The sequence below is a fragment of the Sciurus carolinensis genome, chromosome 14 (genome assembly GCF_902686445.1).
Source record: "Sciurus carolinensis chromosome 14, mSciCar1.2, whole genome shotgun sequence".
NCBI classification, from domain to species: Eukaryota; Metazoa; Chordata; class Mammalia; order Rodentia; family Sciuridae; genus Sciurus; species Sciurus carolinensis.
In genome coordinates, this window is record NC_062226.1 from 45,784,040 (window position 1) to 45,803,505 (window position 19,466).

Consider the following 19,466-nt stretch of genomic DNA (forward strand, 5'->3'; position numbering starts at 1 on the left):
TAGATACTGAGATGAAGAAGGTGCCATTATTATATCCTCAGTAATAATAATTAAAATTAAACTACTTGAACACATAGAGTAATAAATAATCTTTACTAGTGTTTAGAGGAAGTTGTGCTTGAGCAAGAAGTTCTGAAATTTTAAAAGAAGATATCAAAACAGATTCTGTTGTTTTTGAAAGCTGTAGTTTGAAGTGACTGAAGCTGTAGTTTGAAGTGACTGTGAGGAGGAGGAAGAGAAAGAAGTTGAGTAGTTTCAAAATTCTTAACTTTGGAAGACTAAGGAATGGGTGTCACAAATAGGATATGTTAGTAGATTAAAAAAAACTGTAACATAGAAATATTTTAAGGGTGTTTGGAGAAGAGGGGACTTTGTTTCTGCTTGGAAGTTACAGTTAGACAACTGAAAAAGAGACATCAAACCTGAGTCTTCAAGGCAGAATGATAGGTTGGAGTAAGGAGATCAAGGTATATTTTGGCATAGAGAAGAAAGGAGGGAGTAAGGAACTCAGGGAGAGATTTTTGAAGAAGTTTGCCTCAGATTTATTAAGTCCAGGTAGAGATGTTGAGGCCAGGGTGGAAGGGAGGTAAATTACCATTTAGCATTTGGGAGAAGTCTCAGAACTGGGAATATAGAACTCTGAGTCATCTGAGGAGATATAATAATTGAAGTGTTATGAAAGGATATAATGGATTATGGATAGAATAATGAGGAATAAGAATAGGGCTCCAGAGGCTTAGGGATGTCCTACAATGAAGAGTTGAAAGGAACAGATAGGCAAATAAAGTTGAGCAAACAGAGTAAGAGGAACCAAAGTAGGACAGATAAGTTAGAAGAGCCATATGAAACAGAAGCAGGAGAGGGGAAGGATTTAAGGATGGTCAACCTTAAAATGATAAAGGGATCAAGACATGGATTTTGAATGAATCAATGTTGTCAGTCTTGGAGTTGAAGATAGCTGTATACAAATACTGCATACATACCTTTTTCTGCAATAAAGGTGAATGACAAACTTAATGTCTGTAAATATCGTTTTACTTTTTATACCTTTGTCCATGTCATTTGTGAATATTTCAGAAAACAGAATCCAAAACAGATGTGCTCCTTTGAAATTTTATGTATATTTGTCAGTACTTTCTCAAGTGCCTTGTACACAATTTTACATTCTGTTGTAACCACAGTTGTTCTATGCACAAAAGATTTACTAATAAGGATTCTGATTTCTCAAGTGAACTCAAACATTTCTAATTAAATGTGTGTTTAGTATCTTTCAGAGAAAACTTCCTAATCCTCCCTTTAAAATTAGTAAGCAGTACATGTCTGCAATAATTTAATGACAGTTTAGTGACTTTAATCTTTGAGTAGAAAACTCCTTTTGGTAATTACATAAGAAAGTCTTGCAGAATTTTTGTGCTTTAATTTCTATAATAAGAGTTTTGATGAATTGTTAAAGTTAGAGTGATGAAGACATCTTATTCATGACTATGAAAGAAAATTTGGAGCAAAAGTGTGTCTCTAATTGAAGCTATTTGATTTTTGTTACTTTTTTAAAAACTTTAGTTGATTTCCTAATTGTTTCAGTGCCTATCTCTTGTTTATCCAACTTAGTTGTAAGATTATTACGACCATTTTTCCTTTTTTTTAAATTAGTAGTCTAGAAGCTCAATATCTTATATACGAGATATGGTAAAGAGTTAAATATCTGCTAAATTGATCCAGAAGAATCTCCTGTAGTTATATATCCCTCTGTTTTTGTTAATTCTCTACAACTTGAGCAGAACTTAGAATTTAACACAAATCATAAGAATTTTTGCAGGAAAAACTTCCAAAATGGTTGTGTTACATACATATCTAAAAGTAACACAAAAGCAGGGAGATTAAAGTGGGATGTTATAAATTACAACAAAATTTTGTGCAAAGGAAATGCATCCAAAGAAGAAAGATATATAAGGTCAAGACATTGCGAAACAGTAGTGGAGTATGGGAGTGCTCTTTATTTTGTTTAGCTTTCATAACCAGCAAGTAACTCATTCTTTTTTTACTTCTGACAGTAACACTTATGCATGAAGGTCATTTTCATTAACCTTAAGTTTGTAATTTCCAGCCTCCTTGCCCAAAGGCATTGCTGTTATTTACAATTTTTCTTAGTCCTATGCAAAACCAAACAACCATCAGTGTAAGGCTAATATATGTTAAGTGCCTTAGGCACATTTCAATTAAGTATTAACATAGATTGGAAAATTTCCAAAACATTTAGTGAATATTACTTTCAATCATTTTCATTAAAATTAATAGCAAGTGTTAAAAAGTAATATACCAAGGAGCTGGGGGAATTAAATTCTTAACTTCTAAAGGAGTACTTGTGCTAATGTAGAAAGAGTTTTAGTACAATTCAACCAGATATTACCTAGTCCCATTAAATTCTGTACTTTATGTTGGTAGAAGTGTGGGAGTTATGTGCAACCTAATTTTGTTTTAGTATGTTTATATACTGACTTCAAGTTATAATAAGTATTTACTTGATGCCAAAAATAAAGAACTGGTACATGAGCAAACTTAAAACTTCAAATTATTTGCAACTATAATTAACCACAAATTCCAGAAATATTTAGACATACTTTGAGAAATCAGTTTATATATATATAAGAAAAACTGTTGTTGTAAGTAAAGATTATTATACCAAGCATAGAAATAACCAAATTCTTTATAAGAAAAAACAATGACATGATTTTCTATGAGTTTTGGCTTATTTTGCTAAAATATCAAAATAATTAAGAAATCATAATCACAAAATTTATCGCTCAAAATAGTATTATATAGAATATGACCTTTAAGATAAAACGAATTTTCACTTGTTTTATTTTTTTATTATTATTTTTTTCGTTACCAGAGATTGAACATCACTGAGTCAATCCCCAACCTTTTCCTTAAATTTTATTTGAAGATAGAATCTTAATAAAGTTGCTTAGAGCCTCACTAAGTTGCTGAAGCTGGTTTTGAAGTTTTGATCCTCCCTCCTCAGCCTCCTGGGCCACGGGGATTACAGGCATGAGCCACTGCATTTGTTCAACCACTTAACAACTTTAATTGCTTAACAATACAAAGGTTTTCAATAGAGTAAGGGAAGGGAATAAAGAAGGAGGGAGAAGGATAGGACATAGAGAAGTACTGGGGAACAAAATCTACCAAATTATGCTAAGTCCATGTAGGAACATATCACAGTAAATCCTGCTTTTATATATATTTTATATATAAAATCAGTGTGCACTAATTAAGATCATCATCATCATCATAATATAATAATCAATAATAATAATAATAATAATAATAATAATAGAAGAGCAGTCAGTAGAATAGAGCAAGCCAATCAGGGAGAAAGGGAGAAAAAAAGGAAAGGTAATGGGGAATGAGATTGGTCCAGTTATGTTCATGTACAAACATGGCAAAGTGAGTCCCAAAATTGTGAATAATTATAATGCACCAATGAATAAACAATACAAAGGTCTTCAACTGCATCCCAGTTTACAATATTATTGTTATTTGGACATTATAAAAAGGTGATATACCAGCTTCAGTCTGAGATATGTATATATATATGTGTGTATATGCATATTATACAATATATATAATTTTCAATTTTAGGTAATAATTTTTCAAACTTTTAAAGATCTTGTGTAGGAACACTTATTTCCTAACATTTTAAGTCAATGCCATCCATATAATCTCCTCACAGTGGAACATGAACAAGTTAAGTATTTTGTAGAGTTTCGTTTCTTGGACAGCAAGGACACTTGGGATGTTAACATTTTTAGAAAGGTTCAAGCACTTTGTTCTGTGTTCCCTTCAAATGTAGGAGAAAGAAAAGGATATTATACAAGGGACATAATAAAAGAGCATAAAGATAGAGCATAAAGATAAAACTCTTTTCTTTGCAATGGAGATGGTCTTCCTGTTGTCAGGTTTTAGATGCTCACCTTGGCAAAAAGAAGTCACTAAATATAATTAAGTTGCCATTCTAAGGCAGAATATCATGACCAGAATAATTAGCTCTGAAGAAAATGGAAGAGATAACTTTAACCTAGCTTTTGAGTGAGGGGTGATGGACAGAGTGAGGCACCATTAGCTGAGTCCTGAATGGTGAATGTCATACCTGCTCAGAAGGTATGAAAGACCTTCTTATCAGAAGGGTCAGAAAGGATAGACACTCACTTAGTAACTTGTGGAGTCAGTGACAGTGTAAGAGTGAGGACATGCTATGGAGAGCAACCTTGAGAAATTACTGAAAAAGATGGCTCAAGAAGAGAATCCAGACTGATATTTCCCACTGGCTAATACTGCAGGCCAGGTGGTACAAATAGGATGAATCAGACTAAAACTGTCATTTCCCAATTCTGAAATTATTTCTTTCTGAACTCCCTTGTTTACTCTGGAAACTTTCTACTTGCTTCAAATCTGGGGACAAATGTTTTGCTTCTATTTTTCATTCCCCAAATTCTCAGTTCCAGTCATTTCTTCCTTCAGCTTTAATATGTGGTGCTTGTGCATGCACACACCTCTTTCTGTCTCTCTCTGTCTCTCTGTCTCCATTCCACAGAATAAGCACTCAACTTTGTATCTTTGGCCACTAGCACACTTACTAACATGTAACAGGTGCTCAAATATATTTGATTCATAAATTAATAATGTAAGCTTGCAGACACAGTAAGATTAAAGGGTAACAAATTCAGAAGAGTATCAAGAATTTTTAAGGCAAAATGCCTTCCATATTTAAAAGTAATTCTAAGTTAATTCCAACAGAATTTGAAAAGCTTCTGGATTCACTGTACTTCAAAGATTATTACTAGAAACAGAAAAAGATGACATTCATATGCAGCTAAGTGGGGAACACTTACAATTGATATTTTCCCATATTTGCCACTATTTTACTAATTCTTAATAAGGATGGGTTGGCAAAATTATTAGCATTATATTTACACTAAATAAAATGCAATTAGTAATAAAGATATGCACATAAGTTATAGTTTGGTAGATCATTTTGATTGTTCTCAACTATTTCAATAGTTCTAAATTGAAAAATCATATTTTAAGAACAATTTGTGATAAATGTCTTGATAAATTTTATGGTAACTGAATCTTCTGGTATGATCCATATCCTCATAGATGACCGAATAGAGGCAATTTCAATTGAATTGTTTTCAAAGAATCACATCTTATGTTATATCATATTTTTAAAAAAATATTTGAAATCAATAAATAATTTAACTTTGAAGTATTAGATGGTTATTAATAAATAAATTACATATATCATATAAGTTAAATGTCTTCTGCTATGATTTGGATATGGTTTGTTCTCCAAAAGTTCATATGCTGGAGGCTTGGTCCTTGGTACAATGGAATTGAGAGGTGCTGGAACTTTTAACAGGTGATGGGGAGGGGCCTCTTGGGAGTTGATGAGTTCCTTGGGAGTTCCAGCCTCAGCAGGGATTGATGCTTGGCTGGTGGAACTGGATTGGTTACCATGAGTGGTTAAAGTGAGTTTGGCTGACTCTCTCGCTTCTTCTTTTCCATATGTGTCACTTGCTACTCTTACATCGGCTCTTACCATGTGATAGAGTCTGCAATGTTATGATGCAGCAAGAGGCCTTAACCTGATATAGTCGCTTGATCCTCAACTTGGTGGCTTCCAGGACTTTGAGGTAAATAAACCTCTTTTCATCATAGTGTACCTAACTTCAGGTATCATATTATAGCAACACCAGACTAAGATATCTACCATCTAAGGTTGCATATTGAAAATACATTAAATAAAATTATCTTTCTTTATATAAACATTTAGAGTGAGCTTGAAAGTTTTTTGTTGTTTTTTCTCTCATCTCTAATTTGATCTCTAGAGAGACTTTGATCACTATTTCGATAAAACTTTTCCTATGTTATATACAATTTTTACTGATAATGTAGTGACCAAACCCCCTATCTACAGAGACTTTACTGATGAAGAAGAATCCTGTTATGACATTTTTTTTCCTTTTAAGCCGGCATGAAACTGTTTACTTCTTTCTGGTAACCTTCAAAGTGTAATGTTATTACAAAATTACTAGTTTATCTTGGAGATGAACTTGTAATATTTATACCAAAAATTATATATAGGCAATATAGTCTCATGATTCCTATACTTTATTAGCTATCTACATCTTGTGTTATCAGTTGTGTTATAGGGAATTTGCATGAACACAGTTGTAGGTGATAAATCTTTAGGATGAAAATGATAAGCAATTCAATTATTTTAAGACTGATGATGCCCACAAGAAAATATGACACACATAGTGTCCAGTGGTCTGTAGTTGTTTTACTGAGTAATTATGGTATATGACCCATGCAGTTAACTGTTCTTCATTTTCATTTTGACTTTCATTCTTAGTAAGTTAGATTAATTAGGTAAATATCCATAGTCCATGTGGGAAAGGATGAAAACTTAGCAATGTACTTGGGTTAATCTTGACTTAAAGATTTTAAAATATTAAATGGATAGCAGGCTATTTACAATTAGGTTTCTTATGCCTTTGTAAGTGAAATCTAGTTACTATATGCGTGACTGTAGAACCTACAATGATACTATATCTCTTAACCAGTTCATAACTGTCAACTGATGGTTGTCCTAGGAAGACCTCATAGGAATTTATATAGGTTTTTTATGGATAAGTTCTGTTCTTCCATGGAAACTGATAATTTTTTTCTGAGACAAATAGACTTGATCACTGAGTTTCTTTATCTCCACCTTTTGGTAGTTGAGCAAGGAAAAATTCTTTCCCAAATTCTTGCAAAATTCTATCATTGTTAGTAGGATGACTTGGCTAATTAACCTCATTGAAATAAAGGCTTACACCAAACATGATAGAAAACACTATCTAAACAAATTGTTGTCTTTCTCTCATTTCTAAATGTAAAATATGCAAGAGATTCATTACCATACCTTTGGTCAAGATCTTCAAGAAAGATAACCTAAGAATGGATATTATTAATAATATAGTAATCACATGTTAGTTGTCTAAACAGCATTTCTCTTTTCATTTAGAAATCATATTTCTTTCTTTAGAAAAAAAATAATCTTCCTCTTTCAATAATGTAGGGAAAACCACCCATTGTAGGACCCTTAATAAAAATATGACCTGCTGGGAATGGTGGCACATGCCTATAATCCTAGCAACTAGGGAGACTGAGCAGGAGAATCGAATTTTCAAAGCCAGACGTAGCAATTTAGCAAGACCCTAAACAACTTATTGAGACCCTGTCTCAAAATAAATTAAATTAAAAAAAGGGGGGGTTGGGGATGTGACTCAGTGGTTAAGTACCCCTGGATTCAACCCCTGATACCAAAAAAGCACATCAAAAAACAAAACAAAACAAAACAAAAAAACTGGCCTCCAAACAAAAGTAAGTAAAACAAGAAGAAGAAGAACAACAACAACAAAAGCCCCAAGTAAAGTCATTCGCTGTCTATTCCCCGAAATTTCAAAAACTGGAAACAAGAAAATCCAAGTTTTGTAATCAGGAAAAAAAAGTTTCTCCTAACTTCAACCCCAGGACCTGGAAAATAAAAGTTCAGAAAAAAGCAGAGTTGAGAAATGATTATGTATGGGAGAGAGACTATTATTCTCCAGTTCTAATGTTCCTGTGTTCCATTAGCAATTTTTAAATAAAAATGTTTCTGACAGTTTAAACTAGTTTTGGTTGGGTTTTATTGACTTCCTACCAATAACACAGTCGTGAAAATGTAAAGATGGTTAGTTGCTTACAGAAATATTCCTGTTAGGAACTTGTACTTTCTTTGAAATTAAATGGTTCAGTGGGTGAGTTTCTGTCCTACAAATTTTTATTTTATTTGATGAAACAGTAATGTACTCTCCTAACTTGTTAATGGCAAACCTATAAGACTAACTTTAACACCATTAGTAAAAGAGAAATGTGGATTAGCAATCAAACAATAAAGAAAATAATATATTGTAATATTCCATGTTTCAGAAAGTGTAAGGAATGAATATATCTTCATACTCTCCTTTGGAATTGTATATTTTTACATACTTTTGTGAATATATGTTGATAATCTATGTCAAAAACGCTTTAAAATGTATGTACCTTTGATTCAATAATTCTATTCTCTTGTATTTATCCTAATAAGCAGATGATGGGTATATAAAAGGATCTTTTTAAAAGCCTGTCTGGTCTCCCAAGGCCTCTCAAATGGGTTCATATCATTGTTTATAATAATGATGACATATAAAGAATGTAAAAGACAATATTAGAACAAGTGATATAAATTGTGGTACAATTATAAATGGGTAAAATATACCCTTAAAATAATGTTCTAGAAATAAGACTTGTCTTAGGAACAGGAGGCTCTCTGAGTTGAGTTTTAAGCTCAAGTCAAGTCATGAACTTTGGGACATTCAGTGGAAATCTTTATAGAAGAATAAAGGGCACAAGCCTAGACAAAAAAAAAAAAAAAATATATATATATATATATATACATGTATATATGTGTATATTTACACATACACACACACACACATATATATACACAAACACATATAGGTATGTATATATATAAAACTTGTTTCTCACTCTCCATTTGTTTTGTATCTACTCATATTATTCATCTCCCTTAGGAATTCTACAGGGAGGAGTGAATGCAGTTTGTAGAAGAATTAATTAATTTTTGGTTTCCTAGTAAAATTAATAAATAAAATCATCATCCTTACTTAAAAATTTAGTTTAAGCTTAAGTCCACCAATTAGAAAAAAAGTACTGAAAAACAATTTCAATTCCCTTCTTCCCTAACCTCTCCACTGAAATGGCATTCATTGCATAATAGTTGCCTTGAATACTTCTAGACTCTAGTAAGCATTTCATAAATATTTGTGGAATAAATTACACAAAATAATGAAAAATCCATTAAGTTGATTCTAACAGGCCATTAGTGACCATCAGTAGAATTTTATTATGAAAGTGGAAAAGCTGAATTGCCATGGGTAAGTGATTATATATGCAAAATAAGGAATAAAAAGTTTTACCATATATCCCATGTTCCCAAAATCTTTGACTGTTTCTGATTCTTATACAAAATCATTTTAACAGTTTCTTCCTTAATCTGTTGACTTACTACCCTTGTGTTAAATTGGAGGATGTCAGCAACACTTTCCAAGCATGCCTATCTCAGGTTCTCCCCAAAAGGGAGATACCTATTTTGGAAATACTCACCAAATTTCCATATTGTTATGTTTCCTTTCTAATCCTCACTCCTCTTTCCACCTTGAAGGGCAATGGCTTTCTATTATGGTATTCAGTTCCTTTGAAAGGGAGTGATAGTAGTATGACACTAGTATCGTAGATCTTTAGGTTGTATCACATACTTCTCTTCTCCCAGGGCATCTAGGTTCCTAGGGTTTCAAGAATAGCTTCATACTTCATCTAGATTCCATTCTTCACTAGAACCTCAAAGACTGGGCTGCTGAGATTGGACCACTGACTTAGACCATTTTGTGTTGTGCTAACAAAATATCTGAGACTGGGTACTTTAGAAGGAAAGATGTGTATTTAGCTCATAGATTTGGAGACTGAAGTCCAAAATTGGGTGACCACATCCAGTAAGAGTCTCAAGTTGTGATATAACATGGTGGATGTCGTCAAAATGGCAGGAGTGGTGGCAATGAGAAAGCGCAACATGTGAAAGAGGCCATGTGGCAGAGGAAGTACAAGGATGGCTTTATAACACCCGACTCTTGGTGACAAACCCAGTTAGAATCCACTCCCTCAAGAAAATGATCAATCCTGATTTAAGGTCCCACAACCTCCCCATACTATTACATTTGGAAACAAACTTTCAGATTATGAACCTTTAGGGGATAAATCAGATTCAAACTCACTCACCAGGTGAGTCTCCTTTCCAACTTAGCAGTCTTCCTTGGGGACCCAGGGCTCTTTCCTATGATCAGACTTCTTTTAAGAGACAATATGTCAAATATGTATGCACCTAATCCTGTTTGTAGTGCACCAATTTTCCCATAGGATTTCTGGACATTAAACCAAATCATTTTTTTTTTTTCTGATTAGGTGTTCTTGATCATTCTGCACCAATCACTCTCTGTCTAGTGCACAGAATCACTGAAACTGTCACCTAACTTTCTCCAATCAATCATATGTGTCAGTTTTGATCCATATGAGACTTCTTCTGGGCTTTAAAAATCAATATATTTGCCTAAACTAGCCTCTTATGCAAATAACTTAAGCTATCTTATAGCAAAAGACATCTTTTGTAAGTTAATAAAACATATAGCTTCAAAATCAAATAAAGAACTTTTGAAATAGGTCAACACAGGTACTAGGATTCATATTTATAAGTATTCAGGAAACCAGAACCAAAAGAGAAACATACATAATTCAAGATATTATAAAGTAGAAAGAATTACTACTCTTAAGGGGAAAGATATATATAAATAATTATAAATTCAATAGCAATAGTTTGTATTGAGTGACAGAAAATCTCCACAATAAAATGTTAACACAACAATTAATTAAAATGCTTAAGAAGCATGTTGAGTCTGTCAAAGTCTTTTATCCCCCTAGAAACATTTAGCATTATGGTGAACTCAAAATACCATATTGTCAAAATTAACTAGCCTACAAAGATTTTACTTTTCCCCAACATGGTGCAATGAATTGGCTCATTTAAATTCAGCAGATATTTCCTACATGTTTATTATTAGTTCAGCACCCTGTTAAATGCCATGAAGCATAGCAAACAGCTTAGACAGGTGTTCATCATGTATGGAGCTTTCAATTTTACTTAATATTACATTCTCAGTAATAGAATGGAAGATTTATTGTATTCTTCTTTTGACTAGGGATTAGTGGTATAGGGGATGAAAATGATTAAGGCTTCATTTTTTTGTATTTTAAAGGATTTGATCACAGCAGGATTGAAGGGAGGGGACCATGAGAAAAATATTATAATCAAGTATGGTGCCTAAGATTTTGGCCTTCCTCCCAGGATGAACAGCAGTGCCATATACTGAGATTGGGAAAATGACTGGAAAAATCATGAAGTTCTCTTTTGAATATGTTAAATGAAAGATGGCTGTTAAACATCCATATCTTACTTTAACATTTATATTATTTGATAGTGTCTGGAGCTCAATAACTTCAAAGCCTTTGCTCTTTTTGACTGCTTCTCCTTGCTCTTTAGTTCTTGTTTCTTAGCAGTTTGGTCTCCCCACCACTTAAATGCTGCCTTTCTCTGACTTTTCTGTTATCCCAACCACACCGAACTTTAACAACTGCCTGTATGCTAATGACCCCCAAATCTATCTTTTTATCATAAATCTTCCTCCTGAACTCGAGAGACTCACTGAGTAACTGAATACATACATGTCCAAACTCTACTCACCAATTTATCTCAAATTCCTGTTCTCCTTCTCCATTTATTAAAATATAACTTTGTAACAGCCATTCTTCAAAGCACTTTATATGCATTTAACTACTGCTCACATCTTACTTAGGAAGGTGTTACCCCATTACTATGCACAAATTGAAGCACTTAGGTAAGTGGCAGAGTTGGAATTCAGACTTGAATCTATACACCCCGAGAACCTGAGTGCTTGACCTGTGCTATGTAGCACCTGTGCTCTTACCTTCTATTCAGTCAATTAAGTCAGAAATCCCAAAGTCAATTTAGCCTTCTCCCTTCACTTAAATGTACAGTATGTCACCACATCCACTTAACAGGTTTTATTTAGATCCATCTTCTTTGTTTTGTCCCATTGTTAATGTCTAACTTTAAATCTTCATTATTTATAACCAGGACTATTTCTATAGCCTACAAAAATGGTTATTCTTTCCCCAATAACTTATAGCCTTCATGGTAAGAGTTTTATTTTTAAGTGTTTTATTTTTAAGTAAAAGGCAAATTTGATCATATTTTTTTCTTACTTAAACCTATCAATTGCCACCATTAATAGGTACCCTAAGCCTAGTTGGTTACAAACTTAGGATGACTAATATTGGACTGAACCGTATTAATTACTCTTATTTAACTTTTCTATCCTTTCTTAGCAACCACATTTTTAAAATGTGTGTAATGGCATACCCGTGCCACTTAAGAGGAGGCCTAGTGATAATTTTTAAAATTATTATTATTAGTATTATATTGAAGGCAAAAATAAAATTCAATCTGGCATACACAAATCCTCTAAACCATAATTCATCTCTATTTCTATACTTTTATCTCATGCTATTCAACTCATACCAAATACTCTCCAGGCTTACTGAAATATTGCATGTTACATCTATGCTTTTGTTCACTTGGCTTTTCTGTTCGAAATCCTGTATTCTGGTTTAGATACTTGGCAAAATGTTGCTAAGATTTTAAGTCTTGATTTAAGAAGCACTTTTTGCAAATTTCATCCTGCTTCCTCCCTCTCACTCTGCTCAGGGTTGATTATTTCCTCTCTGGTTTCCCTCCTGTATATCATAAACTTCTCTCTCTATGGAATATCTACTGCCCATGGTATTTGAATGTTATATTCATTTATATGATCTATTTACCTCTTTTTATGTCTAGACTCATCAAAGTCAAAGAACCCTATTGATCTTTGTATCCCTGGCAACTAGCTCAATGCATGGAATGGAGTATCCCACTAAGATGTGAGCAACATATATAGAGTCATATTCCTGCAGGTGAAGGCCATGCTAGACCACCATCCAGACTGTCAGCTCATCAGACACAGAAGTAAGCCCACTCTGCAACATCAGTATTGTCAGGTTGAACTGAAGACTTAGAAGAATTAAGAGATGTCCACCAATTGTTTTTGGTAGTAAATTTGGGAGATTTGTTTCAAGACAATGACTAATCAATGCAACTATATAAACAAGACAGCAGGAAAAGAAAACAATGTGATTTCAAATCTTGATTTTCCATGAGTATAATGCAAAAGAGACCCTGAAAGAAAAAGTCTGTTTTTATGTGTAGGGGAATAAAAATGTTTCATGACTGAAGTAAAAACCCACAAGATTAAGGGCCTTTTCATTCCAATTACAGAAGTTCTAGCTCCAGCTCATCAATCCCTCCTCCTCCGTTTTCTTAGCAGGCTATTGATGAGAGTCATCAGAGACTCCTAGGCATCCAGTTATTTTGTAATAGTGGAGAGCAACTGTGTGTGATGAGTGTCTCGGGCACAATGGAAGGCAGCAGAGCTACATGTACAATGTCAGGATTTTTCACAACGCTTCCCAATTAACTTCCAGAGAGCCTGACTACAATATCACCAGCTGCTCACTCAATCAATTTCTACACATTTTCCTGAGTTAAATGGGGCTTGCATGACTGAATTTGCATAGGAGTTTTCTCCAGTTGCAACATTATAACTAACGGGTGAAGTATTTGGAAATGACTTTTTTTCTGCTTTGTGGGACGTTCTCTTTGATTTTATGTCTTCTCTGTGTCATTCTCCAACATTGCTTTACATCTGTAAGATTTGAAGTTTGAAATGAAAGTCAAAAAGTGGTGCTGAGAGTAATAAGATAGAACTCACTTTTGCCATAATTAATTTACTATTAATTCATTTTTTTATTCACAAGATACTGATCAATTGCTTGTTATCTGTAAAGTACTATGCTATATGCTGGGGATACAATAAAAGAAAAAAATGGTGAAACTATCAAATAAACATTTTAGGGAAGAATTTGGAAATACACAGGAATCAACAGATAATGATACAGAGTTTAATTTTGAGAGGTTAATCAAAAGAATACCCTGTAAGAAGTAACTATATAAGTTCACAGTAAGACACTGATCCAAATAATTGTTCACTATGTCCAAGGAGAATATAAGAATTGAAGAATAAGTGAATAAGTGGGAACTCACAGAGATCATGGAGCAATGTTTTAACTTTATCCAACTTTGATCTTCTTGGCAAGTAATTTCAAAGTCTGAACAAATTACCAACTATCCACAGACAGTCAACATAAAGACTGTGATACTTCATAAGACAGAGGAGGTAGATAGACAGGAAAGACCTAGAGGATCACTCAGAAGACAGAATAAAGATCTATCTGGAAAATATTTAGATTAAACTAATAGAATAGAGTCTTTCATTCAGTCCTCACAGCAACTTTGTTGGGAAAATATGTTAAGTAAATTTTACAGGTAACAAAACTTATTTTTTAGTGTATTTTTAAATGCTTATAAATGGTCACATGATTATTAATTAGTGAATGAAGACATGATAAAGTCTCCTTCTCTCTATTCTAAAATTCTGCCTTTTCTTAGGAATTTTATGTGAAATTTCAATACCCAAATGATACTTCACTCTTCTTTTCTGTTGTTTATAGAAATAATATATGAAGCAATAACCAAATGGGAAACAGCAATTTCCTTTGCCATCTGTATCCCCAACCCATCATTATCCAATGTAATTTTTCTAGTAAAAACATATACAGAACTTGGTTTCAGCTCAAAATCTAAGTATGTAAGCCTTTCACACCCTCTCCTCTGATTTCAGATTGTCAAGAATTGCAGAGGAGTTTCAACCTAATTTATCGTGAGTAAAAGCAGTGGAAAGCTTGGAACAGGAATAAAAATAAGTATATCGATCTATATCACTCTTACAGAACATGGCCAGTGGATGGTTTAGGCCAAGAACTATTTAATATGTATGTATGTATGTATGTATGTAATCACATACACTCACACATAATCCTTATACTTAAGTATATATATGTAATAGTTTATAAATGTTATGCTTTTGATATGAGGTGTCCCACAAAGCTCATGTGTGAGGAAATGCAAGAAAGTTTAGAGGTGAAATGGTTGTACTGTGAAAGGTTTAACCTTATCAGTACATTAATTCACTTGAATGGATTAACTGGGTGGTAACTCTAGGCCGGTAGGGTGTAGCTGGAGAAGATAGGTTACTGGGGGTGTGTCTTTGGATTTATATATTGCCTCTGGTGAGTAGAGCTGTCTCTCTGTTTCCTGCCATGTTCTGAGCTACTTTCCTCCCCTATACCCTTCTGCCATGATGTCTTGCCTTACCGTGGACCCAAAGCAATGCAAAAGACTGTCTAAGAACTGAGACCTCTGAAACCCTGAGTGCCAAATGAACTTTTCCTACTCTAAAGTTGTTCCTGTCAGGTATTGTGGTCACAGTTATAGGAAAGCTGACTAAAACAATAAATACATAGTTCCTACATATATATAATCTTTAGCAAGTCTGATATGTATTTTAAAAAGGAATTTCTGAACATGCATAAAAGTATTAAAATCTACTGTTAAACTTGTATAGTGTGGTTACCTGTATGTTTAATTTTGCTTTTAGAATATTATGCAATAGAGTCATAGTTTGGTCTCATAATAGTGAATTCAGGAGTAGCTTGAGATCTATGAAGAAGGAATTTCCAATGGAAAATTTCAGACAAATCTTTTATAGGTCACATTATCTCCACTGCAACTATAGCTTGCACAGCCAGCAGTGTGAAATAACTCTTTTCAAGACAATTACAAGATTTTCTATTTTCACTAGTTCTTTTTCATTTCATTCTTCCTCAAATAAGAAGCTGAAGCTGCAAATGTACCTGCATATATATTTTTTGAGAAACAGGGAGGAAGAAAGGGGACCCTTCATCATCAGCTAGTAGCCATGACAGTATAGCTATCCCAAAGCCAGGGCAAGCATCTGATTAATAAAATTGAATCACTTGTAAATCAGTGGTGAAGTGTCAGGTCCTTGAATAGGTTGGAGGATTTATTCTAATGAAAGAATGGTAATAAAGAGACATTTACAACTGAAATGGGGATGGAAGTAATTAAGAGCTCCTTTGAAAACAGAAGGATAAATGAAGGAGTTGGATAAGTCTAGAGTTTTAATAGGAGGGGAAAAAACAGCTGCAGACCATTTGTCTTCTTGATTGGCTAACTTTATGGATTTTTTAAGGCAGTATTCTGTTGAAAAACACTATGATAAACATAAATATATTTCCAAATGGCATGATAATGATTTCTGGAATCAGATGTCAAATATAAGAGTAAAACCACATTTAAAAGTCAGTGGCAAACAAAAGTTATTTTCCTAGTACCAGATTTAATATAATCTTTGAAATTCTTTAATGTTCATATATAGAAACAAAGTATGTCAGGTTGTTTAGCAGTAAGAGAGTAAGGTCACAAAAATTGAGATGTTTGAGGCAGATTTATAGTTCTATAGGCTCACATTTTAGTATTTAGTTATTTTAGCTTAAATTTTATTACCCTTTCAGAATTGAATCAAATCCTTGCCTTAAGCACCATTGGTACTATTGTAACAACTCATTATTTGGCCATATAAATTATATTGTGTATTTAGTCCACTTTTTATTTGTATATAGTTCATACTCCAAAATAAATTTGAACTTCTTATGAGAAGGATACATATCAAACTGTTCAGAGTTTTTTAAACATGGGAGAGTATTGGTTAAGGATCTTCAAGTAACACCCCCTACCCCCAAAGATCTAACTTGCCTAAGCAGAAAAATAAAGGAAAATAATAAAGAAATGTACTTGCTCTGGTAAATCAAAGGTAGATTTGTTTTTAGATAATACCGGATTTGGGACTTAAGATAATTATATGAAAACCCAATATTTTTTCTCCATTTTTGATTATTTATCTTACCAAGTTTAACCTTCCTCAGTGTTGTGGTTGAGATGACTTTCAGCTCACTTTCAGGATAAGATGTCTTTTTCAGATCCAGAAAGGATGGCTAGACTATCTCCCATAAATATAATGGGATTTTTTTCACTGCTTTTCTTTAGTTTTTACTGTGCTCTCTTTCCCAATTTTAAACTAATTATTTTGGCCATAGATACATTGTAAAATAATTACATAGACTTAGTTCACAGGTACTACTAATGATGAGCTAATAATGACTTCTACCCTCAAATGTCAAATATAAGCATGCATGGAGGTAATCCAACCTGAAATACAAGTGCTGAGATTGGAGAGACAGAGTATAACCAAAGAGGGAGATATTAGGCATTTATGACCAGAAAAAGAATATATGGTTTCTGTATGAAGAAATTTGTCTTCGTCAATAAAGATAACTTCTTTTGTGTGTCCTGTTTGTTTGTTTTAAACAACTGTGCCTTGTAAAAGAATTCCAAATTATGCTTGATAATGTGATTGGTCAGGAAAATTAAAATTGGAACAGTCAGATTGGGTCATTTTAGAGACTGTCTTGAAAATAGCCTAAAGTTGAGACTAATGTTCTTGCCAGTGGAGAATTATTGACAAGAATTTTGAGCAGAAGAGTATTAGCATATGAGGTACTTTTCCTAATTCCTATGGAAATACATAGCAATGAGGATTAAATATATTTGTTGCCACAACCAAGGGCCTGGGGTATGCATTGTCTGTGATTCCCCCACCCCATCCCTTATAACCATGTGGGGTATGTTAGAACTGTCACTCTAAAGGAAACTGAATCATAAAGAAATGACATAGGTTACATAGTTCATGTGAGTAGTGAGTCCCTTTCTTACTTGGGACACTCAGAAGGGATCCCCAGTTGAGTGCCCACCAATTTTAACTTACACAAAGTAGAATATATGTAAGACCGGAGGGAGTGAGGATAATTGGAATATGTTTAACAGAAAAACAAAAACACTTCTCTTGGAAATATAAGAACATTCTAACATTAGCATTAAGCCCAAGTCTTCCATACATACCAGGAGCCTTTCATAAGCTTAATTTACAAAACTGGTCTTACAGTAGAAGTTCTGCACCTGAGCTGACCAGTCCCTCTCATTATTGTACAGGATGTAGTTCCCCAAGCATCCCAAGGTAAACTTACAAACTGTTTCTGTGCTTCCATGTACTTTTTCATCCACTTTGTTGCTGTTGACTCAGTTTCTTCATTTTATAATCAATGATTCTATTGTTTTAGAGTGTATTGTATTTTTATTTATTGTGCATATCAGGTATTATGCTGTCTTTCTTACTTGATTATAATTTCCTGTGGTCAGTAAATGTTTACTGCATGAATATCTGATGATTGGAAGAGATATTTAAGTTAAATTAATTCTGTACTTAAAATTTTAATTACAGAAAAAAAATTGAAGTTGAAAGTATGCTAATCAAATGAGAATATTAACATACATATGTTGAATGAGATTAAAGCCTTAGTTTCCAGAAATCTAAAATAAAGATAACAACACTCCTTTTGTCACAGGTTTACAATGGATTTTAAGATAGTGTTTTGTTTTTGTTTTTGTTTTTTATCACTTAACATAAATTTGGCATAAGGAAGACACACCCCAACTGGGACATATTGGTTTTATAGTTCTTAAAGCAAAATAAACAAATGGTAAAGGATCATGGAAAATATTTTATAGGAGATTCCATTTCTAGATTTTATATTTCCAAAGTAGAGGTAAAACAAGATTAGATTTATTGTTTTTTGCAAGGGAAATGAATTCTTACATGGAAATTACCTATTTGAATAAAGTACAAAGCCATCACTTATTTCTTTAGAAAGTTACTCTAGGTTCTGATGTTTCTGTGCAAAAGAAAAGGCAGTTTCTATTAGAGTGGGCCTTGCATCTAGTTGGGTGACAATTATTATATAAGAAAACAAATAAATGAACCATGTGTTTCCCATACTGATATGAAAATGGAAAAGGGTACAGATATATACTCATTTGTAAAAACAAAAACCAACCAACCAACCAACCAACCAACCAACAAAAAAACAAAAAACACCCCCTGAGAACAACAGAGCCAACCATGGAAGAGTGTCTGTGTGTGTGTGTGTGTGTGTGTGTCTGTCTGTTTGTGTGTGTTTACTGAAGACAGACCTGAATTTCACCAGACATACAGAGGTTCTAAGGGGAGTGAACCTGTAGTATGACATGGAACAGAAAATAAAGTCAGAAGGGTAAGGAGGGTTTTCAGGCATAGTGAAGGTTTTGATTTTATTCTAAGTACCATGAGAAGACACAGGCAATGTGTCTTCATGATGTGATTCATAAGATGAATCTGAAAGTTGTGAAGAAAACAAAAAGGACAGAAGTGAGAGCAGATGCTTGGTGGACATTTAGGATACTCTTGCAGGAATCCAGAGGAAGAAGGTGCCACCGGCGTGGGTGGAGAGAGAGAAGTATGGACATGTTCGGTCTGTGTTTGAGTAGAGCTAAAAGGAATGTTTGGTGGAATGAGTATGAGGGATGAGGAGAGAACAAAATCAAGAATGATGATGCAAGAATTTGGGTTTTAGTAACCAGATGGACAGTTGTGTCATTTTCTGAGAGGAAATAATGATATATACCTCATATTTATATCAGTGTGTGGTCAACAAATAAAAAGTAACTCACTTTAGATAAGCTTAATACAAGGAATTGAACCCTATATTTCTTTTATTTTATGCCACAATTTATTAAATTTCTG